Source organism: Rutidosis leptorrhynchoides, chromosome 1 (assembly GCF_046630445.1).
Source record: "Rutidosis leptorrhynchoides isolate AG116_Rl617_1_P2 chromosome 1, CSIRO_AGI_Rlap_v1, whole genome shotgun sequence".
In the NCBI taxonomy this organism is placed as follows: Eukaryota; Viridiplantae; Streptophyta; class Magnoliopsida; order Asterales; family Asteraceae; genus Rutidosis; species Rutidosis leptorrhynchoides.
Genome location: NC_092333.1, coordinates 39,805,627 through 39,821,279, shown reverse-complemented (window position 1 = coordinate 39,821,279; position 15,653 = coordinate 39,805,627).

Genomic DNA, 15,653 nt, shown 5'->3' with positions numbered 1-15,653 from the left:
GATTAACTTTTGTTTGCGAACAAGTTTAGAATTAACTAAACTATGTTCTAGTGATTACAAGTTTAAACCCACTGGAAATGAGAAAAATATATCTAGCTTCAAAGGATCCTTGGATGGCTTGAAAGTTCTTGAAGCAGGATCATGACACGAAAACAAGTTCAAATAAGATTTTCACTCGAAATAAGATTGTTAGAGTTATAGAAATTGAATCAAAGTTTGAATATGAGTATTACCTTATATTAGAAAGATATCTTACTGTAAATAAGAAAGATTTCTTGAGGTTGGATGATCACTTTACAAGATTGAAAGTAAGCTAGCAAACTTGGAAGTATTCTTGATTTTATGAAACTAGAACTTATAGAATTTATGAAGAACACTTAGAACTTGAAGATAGAACTTGAGAGAGATCAATTTGATGAAGAAAATTGATGAATGAAAGTGTTTTTAGGTGTTTTTGGTTGTTGGTATATGGATTAGATATAAAGGATGTGAAATTTTGTTTACATGTAAATAAGTCATGAATGATTACTAATATTTTTGTAATTTTATGAGATATTTCATGCTAGTTGCCAAATGATGGTTCCAACATGTGTTAAGTGACTCACATGGGCTGCTAAGAGCTGATCATTGGAGTATATATATGATGTTATACGAGGTGTATATAAAATAGTATTATTTTTACAACGTAATACTATTAAATATGATACAATTTTACACAAGATATTTATTTATTTATAGAATGGATATACCTAAACCTTGCTACAACACTTATAGGCAGTGTACCTAATCGTACAGTAGTGTAGTTTTTAGTAAGTCCAGTTCATCCACAGGGAACTCTTAAACAAGCTTAACGCTATATTAGTTTTAAATTTATAAAAATACAAATATATATAAGTGATATTATTATTATAAAAGGGGGTTTTTACCGTTTAATGACCGGTTTGTCGATTTTTAAAACTTTAGTCGCAGTTAAAACCTAATGTAAAATATTAAAAATAAATATAACTTAATTTAAAGCGTAAAGTAAATAAAGATAATGAAATTGCGATAAATAAAAGTGCGATAAAATAAAATTGCGATAATTAAAGAGTACGATAATTAAAAGTGCAATTAAATACAATGACAATAAATAAAAGTGCGATAATTAAAAGTGCAATTAAATATGAAATAAAAGAATTATGCTTATTTAAACTTCCGTAATCATGATGTTTGACGTGTTGATTTTAGTTTATTCCCATGGGTTAATTGTCCTTTGTCCTGGATTATTCGATATGTCCGTCTGGTTTTTGTTCATAACAGTCCATCAGTCATAAATATAAAGTGCGAGTATCCTCGTCAAATTATCCTTATATCCGAAGTCAAATATTCCAACTAATTGGGGACTTAAACTGTAACAAGGTTTTAATGCTTTGTTTAATAATTACACTAGGTTATCGACTGCGTGTAACCCAAGGTTTTAATACTTTGTTATCAATTATGCCAAGTGTCCTTGTACATAATTTCACCCCTGTTTTAATAAGTCTATTAACTATTAATCCATTCCCGTGTCCGGTTAAATGAACGATTATTCGTACATATAAATATCCCGCCCATCGTGTCCGATCGAGTGTATATGGTTATTTAAAGGTACGTCCAATTGTAAATCTTTACATTAAATTAACAAACTATTATTTAGTTAAACAAATATAAAACCCATTAGTAGCTCATAGTCTAATTTCCACAAGTGTCGTTCTTTTGTCCAAACCCCAATTATGGTACAAAGCCCAATTACCCAATTTTAATATTTTTAGCCCAACATCATGATTACTTCAGTATTAAATAAGCATAATAATAACTTAACTACGAGACATTAAATTAAAAATAACATTAACCATAACTTACAGTGATTAAAAATAGCGTAGCGTTACACGGACAAAATTTCGACTTACACCCTTACAACATTCGCTAACATACCCTTATTATTAGAATTAAAATTAAAATTAAAAATAAAATTAATATATATATATATATATATATATGTGTGTGTGTGTGTGTGTGTGTGTGTTTACGTATGAAGGAAGAAGAAACAGATGTAAAATTTCGTCCAAAACTCGCGAACTTTATAGGACCAGGCCTGGATTTCAGGGCCATGCGATCGCATGGCTTTTGTGCCTCCAGGCCATACGATCGCATGGTGGTAGGTAACAGCTCACATGATTTTTGTTTCTTTACTTGTCGACGTTTTAATAAATAAATATAATATATAAATAATTATAAGAATTATTTAAATATTATATTATATTTACGTGCATACTTGACTTGTAATTTTTAGTCCGTTGCGTCGAGCGTTGAGAGTTGACTTTGGTCCCGGTTCCGGATTTTCGAACGTCCTTGCGTATAATTTAATATCTTGCACTTTGCGTTTCGCGTCTTGTACTCTTGTAATTTTGAGATGTTTCTCATCAATAATTGGAACCACTTTGATTGTATTTTGAACTTTTGAGCTTTTTGGTCGTTTGCTTCTTCAATTCGTCGAATCTGTCTTTTATCTTCACCTTTTATTATTTAAACGAATATCACTTGTAAATAGAACAATTGTAACTAAAAGCTTGTCTTTCTTGAGGGATAATGCTACGAAATATATGTTCATTTTTAGCATTATCAAATATTCCCACACTTGAGTGTTGCTTGTCCTCAAGCAATATAGTCTTGAAATAAAAATACTAGAATCACTTCTTTATTCTTCACACTTTGTACATAAGTGATTTCTATACGGCGGTATAAACAATGGTAGTAACGATGTGGTTTACAGTCATACATGACTATGAAAATTTAGATCCATTAAGGAAATTGGATCTTTATGAAAATATTTGATCTTTTGAAAATTAAATCTAGCTTTTACCCTAGATAAGTTTTCCGGAATAACCCTTCACCGGTGTTTGCAAAATATTTTTGTGGGTTTGGTGGGTTTCAGATTTGAAAATTTTAGCTCAAAACTTACGGTTTTGTGTCACCCACTTGCTAACCTTGTATTGGGAAAGCAACACGTCCAGTATACTTGCTCCGTATATTACCTTTCGATAAACTACCGGCCGGTTGTAAAGGAAAGCGTTGAACAAGCAACTGTTAAGGAAATGTCCCCTGACGTGCTTTTAATTATGGTCTATAACGTGTCGGATGCAATTACTATCCTTGGTAGGAGCAATAGTAAAGCTCACCCTTATAATTTTCCGGTCTGGCACAAGGTCCTGTCTTTGACCATGCTATGCAACCACCATTCTTACGGTTGACACCCGATTTGATTCAGGTGATCTAATGAATTCCAGGTGAATTTCTAGGATTTTACGTTCAATGGTAATGAACGCATTAAAAATGGGTTTTCAGAAAACAAATCGGTTTGTAATTTTGATCAAACTATTTTCTCGTTCAAGCTCGAGTTTAGATATCATCGAATTCCATGAGTTTGTAATTCTCAATCTTTAAGGTCAATCTCTAGGATTGAGTAATATCAGGCTTAAAAGCTGATTTTTGATCTTTAAGGAGATTATCCTTTCTGGGGATCTGGTTCATTAGTCTTATCCAGCTAATTTGCACGGCGTTCTCCCCATTTTACGAGACAGATCCTCTCATGGTTAGGATAAGTCTGACCACTTGGCGACCCTGTTTGATGCTGAGGTCCGTGGATTTCCTGCTGATTTTAGAGATGACTTTTCTAGATTTTTCGTCAACCTACAGCTGGTCTGGACGACAACTTCATGACCTAAATCAAGAAGTGCGTTTCTTTTTCGGAAGACTTTACTTCCTTTTAATGATGGAATTGATTCATCGTGTAGATCCATCTTTCTTACAGTAAATTGGGTAAAACTGTTTAGTTTAGTCCAAAGCAAAAGTATCTTCAATTATTTGTTACAGAAATATGTGATATATGTTTAAAATATCTTGGTAAATTTTCCCACACTTGGCTTTTATTTTCCTTTTTATTGCCCTCTATTTCATTTTAAATGAATTCTAACATTTTGGTTTGTTTCTCAATTTATGTCCTTTCTGAGGTAATAATAATTTCGGTGTTAACACCTAGTTTTATCGTTCATAAATATGTATAAACATGATTTTGAGTTCATTTAATTGAAAATTTTGAAAATTTTACTAGAATTGGGTAGTCAGTATATAAGACTAGGGCTGTTCTTTATTATCAGAGAGCACTATATTCTAATACAACTACTGCGTTACTAGTATTTCTAATGGTAACAAAGTGTACAAGTCAAAAAATTTTAAAATTCCGAAAGAATTTAACCCCTTCCCACACTTAAGATCTTGCAATGCCCTCATTTGCAAGAAATCAGTAACAATTTAAATTATTGAGGGTGATTAGCGTAGAAAAATGATTAAATTTTACTAAAGTTTCCAAACATATTGGCGTTTGTTTGCTGAATGATAAATGGTGCATATCATTTGTTCATTCCGTCTTGTTGTTACATCACATTTGTTTTTCGTTTTGTCGTCAAAAGTACTAGCTTTTGCTGAACTTAATGCCAGTCTTTGAAAATGCGCTGTTTTACCCTGTTTTGTACAATTGACAATATACATACATACAAATATAAACATGCATGGTAATTTGAAATGGGACTTAAAATCCCACTTTCAAATTAAATATGAAATATTAGTACAACATAATAAAAATATTAAACATTACAATAAAAGTATCATAATATAATGTGTTTAAACATAAATAAACAGAAATAATAAAAAAAATAATAATCATAAAAATTACCAACAGGAACTATATCAATCATGGATAGGGGTTCCAGTTCATGTCATCGTCCGGGTTCCATGGTTGGTGATAGGTGTACTGGTATGCCTGGTTAGAGTCGTAGAGAGTATAAGGAGGTCTCATCTCGGGCTGGTGTGGAGGATAGTAAGCTGGTCGGGTCGGGATGTAGGGCTCCTGAGGTGACAGACGGCTCATAATCTGACGCTGATGATAGTCCCATCTATCATGCTGTCGTTGCCTGGAATGCTCGTAATCATTCCGGGCTTGCCACTGCTCCATCCAACGAAATCTCTCCGCGTTTGTCATGTCTACCTCATCTACACGCTGGTAGACATCAGTCATAGCCTCCCGAATGACATCTCTAATATCATCCGCTTCCTCCATCTCCTCATCCGAGCCTCTCTCTACCTGAGGATGACTACCTACATAGGGTATTGCCTAATTGCATCTACTCTTCAATACCTTAGCACCCGCATAAACCCTCAATCCTAAAAGCTCAACCTATTCCCTACATTCCAAAAGTGGACCCCCTTGGTTCTTATCTACACCTAAATACTCTCCAATGAGAGTAACAAAAATACCTCCTCCTATAATCTCCCCTTCCTGTATTCCTTCAACCATCTTAGATAAATAAAAACCAACACAGTAAGGGATATTAACAAAGCCTCTTGGGTCTCGAATACACTTTAGGTAAAATAAATCATGTAAGGTCAATTTTTCCTTGTTGTGACCTCTCTGTGTAATCGAGTTAGCCAAAAATCTATGAATTATACGAAGCTCGGCTCTGTTAATATGTAAGTAGGTATGTGTTCCTCCCCGCCCAAAAACATTATAATCAGACATACGCCTCCAAACGGCGTTCGTGTCAAAATTCCTATCTACCATTTCACCACGATAAATCAAATTCATACAATCGGGTAATAGTAATTCAGCGGGCGTATATATCTGTAATGCCCTGGCCATGTCCAGCATGGACATCCTGTACATCCTACCGCCTAGTATAAACCTAAGAAAACTTCTATCATCTAATCTATCTACATCTACATTTAATGCTATAGTACTCATCAGCTCAACACACCATTTCTTATATACAGGTCTACGAATGGTGAATAGACGTTCCCAATCGGTAAAAGAAGAACTGCCATACCTTTAAATCAAATGCTCCCTAACACGGTCAGCTAGTTGGACCCTTTCCAAAGGATCACAATCAATTACCCTAGGCACCTCTACATCTTTCGTTATTAATTTGAATTTATTACTTTGATATGCCGGGTATTCTCTCCATCGTCTATCGAATCTCAGATTAGGATGCAACGTGTGTTCAGGAATCGTTGGGTATTCTACAGATGGATGCATCGGAAATACTATGAATTCATTAACAAACTGTAGTGGATCATAATAAGGTACATGTTGATCAGACTGATGTTGTGGTTCCTGTTGTGGTACTTGTTCAGGTTCATATTGCATTTCTGGTTCTGGTTCTAGAGCTAGAGCAGGTCGTCTAGATGATGATGATGATGAACCTCCAGTATCGGCTCTCTGCAAAACACATTAAACACAAAATTTGTGCATCCAAATATGCATTAGTGTTAGCAAAATAACAACTTAAAACAATCACAATAACATGTTCAATCAAAATTAAACTTATACACATTTTCACAATTTTTTACAATTTTACACTTTTTCAAATAAGCACATATGAAAATGTATACAAAGTTCATAAGCATTTAACTCAAATAACATGTTAAAACAACCTTTACTAACAATTAAACAAGTCTCAAATGGCAATTATATCAAATTAATCAAGTTCATGAATTTTGCACTTAAAAAGTCCACTTTCATCTTCAAAAATCATGTTTAGGATTAAAGTTTGGATCATTTAGCTACCTAAACATGTTACACTACTCAATTTAGCAATAATTCATGGAAAAAATCGGCCATAACCTGTTTATATCAAAAAGCCCCAAATTGCTCAAGAACACAAACCCTAGATTTCTAAAAATTTTGAAGTTTTTGGCTTCAAATCATGTTAAATAGCATCAATCTAGGTTATACATGCATAAAATACTATCACTTTAACACTAATTACACTAGAAATTAATAAAATTGCATTAGGTAAAATATTGGTAATTATCACAAAAACTAGAGAATTTAAGAGTTTAGGGGTGTAATTTTTACCTTTTTTGATAAACTTCTGAACAATTTCATGATTAGAGCGAAAAATTTGACGAATTACGGTGAATTTTGGTGAAATTTGGTGAGGATTTGAGAGTATTTTCGTGTGTATATGTGTGTGTTTGTGGAGTGAGGCAGAACAGACTGCCTTTTGATCCTGGCCAATTTTCCAGCTCCATGCGATCGCATGGAGTTGAAGTTCAAAACCCATGCGATCGCATGGGGGTCCGGGAACAGTACTTTGGCTTTTTTTTTATTTTATAAAAACCTTATACTTTAATAAAACATAAAATTAATAAAATTTTTAAAATTTGTTTCTTTTTAGGATGAGGGCGTTTCGGATCGTTGTCCTAGTCCGTCCCTCGACAAAATTTTAAAATTTGTCAATTTTTAAACGCGGTTTTAAAAGTAAAGATTTTTTTTTTTTGGGTTTTTTAAATGTTTTTGGCATACTTTAATTTAATAAGATTAAAAATAATGATAATAAAAGTTCTCGTTCCTCCCTCGGGTAAAGCAATTTCGGTTAAACGACCTAGTCTTCAACTCACGACGAATTTTTAGAAATCAATTTTTAACTTAGCGAATTAAAGTAAATTTTTGTTTTTAAATTCACACCAAACTTAAATTTAAAATGCATAAAATTAAAAATTCATATTATGAAAATTGAAAAGTCACACCAAACTTTTATTATATTTTTATTTTTATACATACAAACTTATATTAAAAATATTAATTTTTCAAATATTTACAATTTTAAATATATTAATTTTAAAAGGTTTACAATATTAATTTAATATTAATTTTAAAAACACAGTAAAAATAAAATTAAAAATCTTTTTGGTCTTTTATCCCACTTTAATCAATCAAATATTATCAAAAACATACGCCCCTCTTTTCGGTAAAGTAATTTCGGTTTCATAACCTAGTTTAACTCATGACGAATTTTTGAAATATTTTGGGTTGATTGATTAAAGATATTTATACCTTAAGAATAAACGGTAAATTTCACAGTGATGTAGTAAATTTTTGTATGATATCAATAATTTCGGTCGCAAGACCTAATTTTATCGAATACCAATTTAATACTTTATAGCGAATGATTTAGCGTTTATTATCAAAAGGTTAAAAATAAAAATAAAAATGAAAACTGTACATACTTACCTGTGAAATATAATTCTTAGTGATATGCTCTAGCCCACTCATAAGATAGTCGGACTAATTGGTTTTCCATAGCTACATAAGCGTAACCTCTAGCATTCAACGTTTTTTCTTCTAAACATATGAATGGTCCGTCTCTACATAAAGTAACAAATTCGGTATTGGAATATGTCTGATTCGTCGAGCATTTTCCTTCGTGTGACCATTTTCTGCATTTGTGACATCTTTCAAGGTGTCGTGCTCTTCTTTTCACTACGGATTTTGATTTTCCTTTACCAAATTGTAACTTATTATTTTCGTTTCTGGATTCTTTTCTTACTCCGTCCAAATTACCTCTGATTAATGATACTATTTCACTTGGAAGGGTGTCATTATTACGTTTAGTGATCAAAGCGTGTAGCATTAGACCATGGTTTAGTTCACAGGAAGTCTTCATCTAGTAAAACCTAAAAAAAAATTAAAAATTCAGAATGGGGGGAGAAGACTAGTTCTTTAGGGTCTGCTAGGGAAAGACCATTCGGATTCCATTCTCGAGAACTACACGAAAACAGAAAATCTAACTCTAACAGAAATACATATTATCCTTTAAAGACTTAATTCTCCCCACACTTAGTTAGCTGTGGTGTCGAAATTGTGATTTACTTCGTTGTTGACTTCCATCGGACTATCTATGTAATGTTTAACTCTGTGACCATTAACCTTAAATTCAATCTCATTTGAATTTATTAATTCTACTGCTCCGTATGGGAAAACGCTTTTGACTATGAATGGTCCAGACCATCTTGATTTCAATTTTCCAGAAAATAGCTTGAATCATGAATTGAAAAGAAGAACTTTGTCTCCTTCTTTAAATTCTTTTGAACTTCTGATTCTTTTATCATGCCATTTATTCGTTCTTTCTTTATAGATTAACGAATTTTCGTATGCTTCTTGTCTTAATTCTTCTAATTCGTTTAATTGACTTAATCGTAGACCTCCAGCTTCATGTAAATCAAGATTACATGTCTTCAAAGCCCAAAATGCTTTGTGTTCAATTTCTACTAGAAGATGACATGCTTTTCCGTAAACGAGTTTAAAAGGTGTGGTTCCAATTGGAGTTTTGTAGGCTGTTCTAAAAGCCCAGAGTGCATCCTCCAATTTCATGGACCATTCCTTCGGATTTGATCCTACGGTTTTCTCTAGAATACGTTTTAAAGCTAGGTTGGTATTTTCAACTTGTCCACTTGTTTGTGGATGATAAGCGGTGGAGATTTTATGAGTTACTCCATATCTTTTGAGAACTTTCTCAAGTTGATTATTACAGAAATGAGTTCCCCGATCACTTATTAAAGCTTTCGGTGTTCCAAACCTTGCAAAAAGACGTTTTAAAAAGTTGACTACAACTCGTGCATCGTTAGTTGGGAGAGCTTGTGCTTCCGCCCATTTAGATACATAATCAATGGCAACGAGAATGTATAGATTATTATGAGATTTTGGAAATGGACCCATAAAGTCAATACCCCAAATGTGAAATACTTCACATACTTGAATGACATTTTGTGGCATTTTATCACGTTGACTTATTTTTCCGGCCCTTTGACAAGCATCACAGGATTTGCAAAGAAGGTGTGCGTCTTTGAAAATTGTAGGCCAATAGAATCCAGCATCATAAACTTTTCTTGCTGTAAGTTGAGGCCCATAATGCCCTCCTGTTGGTCCTGTGTGACAATGGTTTAAGATTTTACTAGCTTCATCTCCGAATACACATCGGCGTATTATTCCATCAGGACAACTTTTAAACAAATGTGGATCTTTCCAGAAATAGTGTTTTATATCACTAAAGAATTTCTTTTGTTTTTGGTACGACAATCCTTTTTCAAGGAATCCACATACTAAGTAGTTTGCATAGTCTGCAAACCATGGAATTTCATTATAATCTATCTTCAATAGATATTCATCAGGAAAGTTGTCTTGTATGGCCGATTCATTTAGAACTTCTAATTCGGGATTTTCAAGACGAGAAAGATGATCAGCGGCGAGATTTTCTGCTCCCTTTTTATCTCGGATTTCAATATCAAACTCTTGTAAAAGTAAGATCCAACGGATTAATCTTGGTTTAGCATCTTGTTTTGAAAATAGGTATCTAAGAGCAGAATGGTCGGTATAGACCACCGTTTTAGCTAGAATGAGATATGAACGAAATTTGTCAAAATCAAAGACAATAGCAAGGAGTTCTTTTTCAGTAGTTGTATAATTTGTTTGTGCTCCTTGTAACGTCTTACTAGCATAATATATAGGTTGAAATCGTTTTTCAATCCTTTGTCCTAAAACGGCTCCCATTGCAAAATCACTTACATCGCACATAAGTTCAAACGGTAGATTCTAATTTGGAGTTATCATGATCGGCGTATTAGTGAGTTTTTCTTTAAGTATATTAAAAGATTTGATGCATTCATCTGAAAATATGAATGGAGCATCTTTTTCTAGGAGTTTATTCATAGGAGTGGCAATTTTAGAAAAATCTTTTATGAAACGTCGGTAAAAACCGGCATGCCCTAGAAAACTCCTAACTCCTCTAACATTGGTGGGATGTGGAAGTTTAGCAATTACATCTACTTTAGCTCTATCCACTTCAATTCCTTCCTTTGAAATTTTATGACCAAGAACGATGCCTTCTTTAACCATGAAATGGCATTTCTCCCAATTAAGTACTAGATTTGATTGTTCGCATCTAATAAGCATTCGTTCAAGATTAATTAGACATGATTCAAATGTATCACCGAAGACTGAAAAGTCATCCATGAAAACTTCCATGCATTCTTCTATCATGTCGTGAAAAATCGCCATCATGCACCTTTGAAAGGTTGCAGGGGCGTTGCAAAGTCCAAATGGCATGCGTTTGTAAGCAAAAGTACCATAAGGGCATGTGAACGTGGTTTTCTCTTGGTCCTCGGGTGCTATTGGAATTTGAAAATATCCGAAAAACCATCAAGAAAACAATAGTAACTATTTCCGGCTAATCTTTCCAACATTTGATCAATAAAAGGTAAGGGAAAGTGATCTTTTCTGGTGGCGTCATTTAATTTTCTATAATCAATATAAACACGCCATCCTGTTACAGTCCTAGTAGGAATAAGCTCATTTTTCTCATTTGTGATGACAGTCATGCCACCCTTCTTAGGCACGCATTGAACTGGGCTTACCCATGGACTATCAGAGATTGGATAAATTAAACCTGCATCTAGCAGTTTAATAATTTCTTTCTTAACAACATCTTGCATATTAGGATTTAGTCTTCGTTGGCGTTGCACATACGTTTTATGACCTTCTTCCATAAGGATTTTATGTGTGCAATACGAAGGACTTATTCCTTTAATGTCATGAATCTTCCATGCAATAGCTGGTTTATGAGCTTTTAACACAGAAATGAGTTGAGATTTTTCATTTTCAGTAAGAGAAGATAATATTATTACAGGTAATTCAGACTCACCATGTAAATAAGCGTATTCCAAATGGTTTGGAAGTGGCTTTAACTCTAATGTCGGTGGTTCTTCTATCGATGATTTGTATCGATATCTGTCTTCTTCTTTTAGCATTTAAATTTCTTCTGTTGTTGGTTCATATCCATTAGCCATAAGTGTAGCTAACATTTTAGTTTCATCAATTGGTTCAGTACTTTCTCCAAAAGAACATTCTCCTGTTCCTTGTAATTCTGGAAATTCTTCTAACAATTCTGCATGTGAATCTATAGTTTGAATATAATAACATGTATCATCTGCAGATTGCGGTTGTTGCATAGCTCTATCCACTGAAAAGGTAACACTCTCGTCCTCTATACTTAGGGTCAGTTTCTTACCAAACACGTCTATTATTGCTTTAGCCGTGTTTAAGAATGGTCTTCCTAATATGAGAGGTACTCGAGAATCTTCTTCCATGTCTAGAATAACAAAATCTACTGGAAATACTAAAGTACCAACTTTAACTAGCATGTTTTCCATTATCCCTCTAGGATATTTTACTGATCGATCGGCTAGTTGTATGCTTATTCGTGTTGGTTTCAATTCTCCAAGGTCTAGTTTAGTGTATAGTGAATAAGGCATTAGATTTATACTAGCACCTAAGTCTGCCAATGCTTCTATTGAACTAAGACTACCCAGAAAACATGGAATTGTGAAACTTTCTGGATCTGATAATTTTTCTGGTATCTTATTCAACAGCACTGCAGAACAATTAGCATTCATAGTAGCAGCCGAGAGTTCTTCCATTTTCTTTCTATTAGTTATTAGATCTTTCAAGAATTTAGCATATCTAGGCATTCCTGAAATCACATCAATGAAAGGAAGATTTACATTAATCTGTTTAAACATATCCAAGAATTTGGATTGCTCGACTTCAAGTCTCTCTTTTCTCATTTTACTCGGGTAAGGAAGTGGTGGTTGGTATGGTTTAACATAAGGTTTATCCTTAACTGTGTTATCTTCGTTAACCTTTTCAACTACCGGTTCCTTTTCCTTATCTTGATCAGATTGTGGTTCTTGTGGAGTAGGAATAGCTTCATCAGAAATTATAGGCATTTTAGGTGGTTTAAGTGTAATACCACTTCTTGTGGTAATGGCTTTAGCTGTTTCATTCCGGAGGTTAGCATTTGTATCACTAGGTAGACTTCCCGGTTTTCTTTCACCTATCAACCTTGCTAGGTTACTTACTTCTTGTTCCAAATTTTGAATAGAAGCTTGTTGATTTCTAAATGCTTGAGCATTTTGTTCATTCGTTTGTTTCTGAGATGTGAAAAATTGAGTTTGAGATTCAACTAGCTTCGACATCATATCTTCTAAATTTGGCTTTTTATCATCGGTTTGTGGTGGTTTGTTTTGAAAAACAGGTCTTTGCTGGTTGTAAGTATTATTGGATACTTGTTGATTGCTAGGACCTTGTTGGTTGTTGTATGGAACATTACGGTTATAATTCTGGTTTTGATTGTAGATCGGTCTTGGCGGTTGATAATTATTCTGATAATTATTTCCAGGCCTTTAGTTTATGTATGAAACATTCTCTCTTTGTTCCATTGTTAGTTCAATACTGAGACAATCTTTTGTCAAATGTTGTCCTCCACACTGCTCACAACTAATTCGCATTGAGTGGATATCTTTAGTCAGCTTTTCCATTCTTCTCTTGACAGCATCTATCTTTGCGGAAATAGAATCTAAGTCATGGCTAGAATCGGCTCTAGCTGCTTTAGATGATCTAACGATATCTTTTTCTTGGTGCCACTCATGTGAGTGGGAAGCAGTGTTATCAATAATTTTGTAAGCATCAATTGCTATTTTCTTCATAATGGAACCACCAGCTGCTATATCGATGTATTTTCTTGTAGTGATGTCGCATCCTTGGTAGAATATTTGTACTATTTGACAAGTGTCTAAACCATGTTGCGGACATCCTCTTAATAACTTTCCAAATCTTGTCCACGCCTCATATAGAGTTTCGTTTGGCTTCTGTGTGAACGTAACAATTTCTCCTTGAAGTCTCACGGCTTTAGATGCCGGAAAGAATTGTTTGAGAAATTTTTCAACTAAAACGTCCCATGTATCAATCGCTCCTTCGGGTAACGATTCCAACCAATCTTTGGCTTCTCCCTTTAAAGTCTAGGGAAATAACATGAGATATATCTGTTCATCCTCCACTTCTCTTATTTTAAATAGAGTACAGATCCTATTAAATGTACGAAGATGTTCATTTGGATCTTCCTTTGGCGCACCACTAAATTGGCATTGATTAGTTACCATATGTAGAATTTTTCCCTTGATTTCATAATCTGGCGCATTAATGTCAGGTTGAGTAATTGCGCGACCTTGGCCAGTGCATTTAGCTCTCATTCGGTCTTCCATACTTAGAGGTTCCAGATTCTCCATGATTGAATTTGTTGAATCTGAATCACTATAGGATTCTAATTTAATGGTAGGTTCCTCAACAATCTCTGTTTGAATGATTGGTGGTTCCGGAGGAAAGATTAATGGTTCAGGATCTATGAATTGTCCCTGAATATTCTCCGGATTCTCAATTGTGAGGTCGGGTTCAAAAAATGGATTATCGGAAATTTGAACTGGAGTACTTGGTCGACTGGATGACGATTCTAAATAAAAATCAACGGCGACAATATTTGCTAGATGTCTTGATCCGGTTAAAGTTGTAAAAAGTACAATTTTTATAAAAATATTATTTTTATATTATTTATTTAATAAAACTATTAATTTTATAATTTAATTAAACTTATTAAACTTAAAATACAAATTAAAACTAAAAACTAAACTAAATAATTAAATAAATATAACCTAATTAGGGTTTAAATAATAATAATAATAATAAACTCCGTAATTAATGCTGATTTAGGTCAACAGTTGGCGTGTCAGACAGGGCCATGCGATCGCATGAAGTTTTGCCTTCGGGCTCATGCGATCACATGAGCTAGGGTTACGGGCCAGGCCTTGGGCTGCTACAGTACGGGCCGAGTAGTTTTTATATTTTTTTTTTCAGTTTTCTGTTTTAAATTTCTGTTTTAAATAAATACAAAATATTTAAATAAAATTTATATTTTTACAAACTTAAAAATAAAAATAAAGAAACTTTATAACACTTAAATATTTAACAAACTATTAAAAATATATAATTTTTTTGTTTTTCTTTTTATATTTTTGAATATATTATTTAAAACGTATTTTTACAAAAGCGAATTTTTATAAAAGTAAACTTAAAAATTAAAAAATCTTTTTTTTATATATAGCGTTGCGCTTCCGGCGTTTAAACAGAATTGTCCCCGGTAGCGGCGCCAAAAATACTTGATGTTATGCGAGGTGTATATAAAATAGTATTATTTTTACAACGTAATACTATTAAATATGATACAATTTTACACAAGATATTTATTTATTTATAGAATGGATATACCTCAACCTTGCTACAACACTTATAGGCAGTGTACCTAATCGTACAGTAGTGTAGTTTTTAGTAAGTCCGGTTCGTCCACAGGGAACTCTTAAACAAGCTTAACGCTATATTAGTTTTAAATTTTTAAAAATACAAATATATATATAAGTGATATTATTATTATAAAAGGGGGTTTTTACCGTTTAATGACCGGTTTGTCGATTTTTAAAACTTTAGTCGCAGTTAAAACCTAATGTAAAATATTAAAAATAAATATAACTTAATTTAAAGCGTAAAGTAAATAACGATAATGAAATTGCAATAAATAAAAGTGCGATAAAATAAAATTGCGATAATTAAAGAGTACGATAATTAAAAGTGCAATTAAATACAATGACAATAAATAAAAGTGCGATAATTAAAAGTGCAATTAAATATGAAATAAAAGAATTATACTTATTTAAACTTCCGTAATCATGATGTTTGACGTGTTGATTTTAGTTTATTGCCATGGGTTAATTGTCCTTTGTCCTGGAGTATTCGATATGTCCGTCTGGTTTTTGTCCATAACAGTCCATCAGTCATAAATATAAAGTGCGAGTATCCTCGTCAAATTATCCTTATATCTGAAGTCAAATATTCCAACTAATTGGGGACTTAAACTGTA